Here is a 731-nt window from a genome sequence, read left to right as displayed (position 1 = left end):
AGCAGTCAAGAAATTAAGAGGCAAATTGGATTGGTTAAATGTGCTGTCAAAGACCTCTCTCAGGTGTTAAGAAATAATGATGTCAGTTTTTTGTTGGGTAATTTTTAAGTAATGATAGCATTTTTACTTGAAAGGGAGTGATGGAGAAGTTAACAGCTAGGCATATGTAATTTAAAAGAAATAATTGTGATTTGAGAGTTTATAAACCAAATTTGCTTTCCATTCAACTGTTCATATATATTTTGTTTAGTAATATTAATTATAATGCCCACAATGTAATTTCACTTTTTTCATTACTTCCTTATAATTCTCATTTTCATTAATCATTCTATCCTATCTCTCCCTGAAACCAGGGCTTTATTTTTGGGTAAATCCTTTAGTCTTGAACAATAAAATAACCCCAGGGAAGAACTCACTCATCAGAATAACCAACAAATGATGTCAGTTTTAAGACTAAGATGAGTCTATCTCAAATAATGGTATTTTCAGTTCCTTGTTATGAATTTGAAAGTTAGACAATGACTAAGGATCACAGAAGAAGAATTGACATCTTTAAATTGTGAATTTTTTTGTAATTTTTTATTTATTTTTTTTTTACAGAGGTTTTGGATTTCCATTCATTCATTGCCGCAATTTTCTTCCTTCCCACCCCTCCCCACCAGCTTGCTTCCCTCTCCGAAGAGAGAAAGAAAAAAAAATTCCTTCATTAGTATACAATTCCCACGTCCCTT

This window comes from Elephantulus edwardii, unplaced genomic scaffold, assembly GCF_000299155.1.
Source record: "Elephantulus edwardii isolate Elephantulus edwardi_28Jun2011 unplaced genomic scaffold, EleEdw1.0 scaffold00058, whole genome shotgun sequence".
NCBI lineage: Eukaryota > Metazoa > Chordata > Mammalia > Macroscelidea > Macroscelididae > Elephantulus > Elephantulus edwardii.
Note: the sequence above shows the minus strand (reverse complement) of the source record.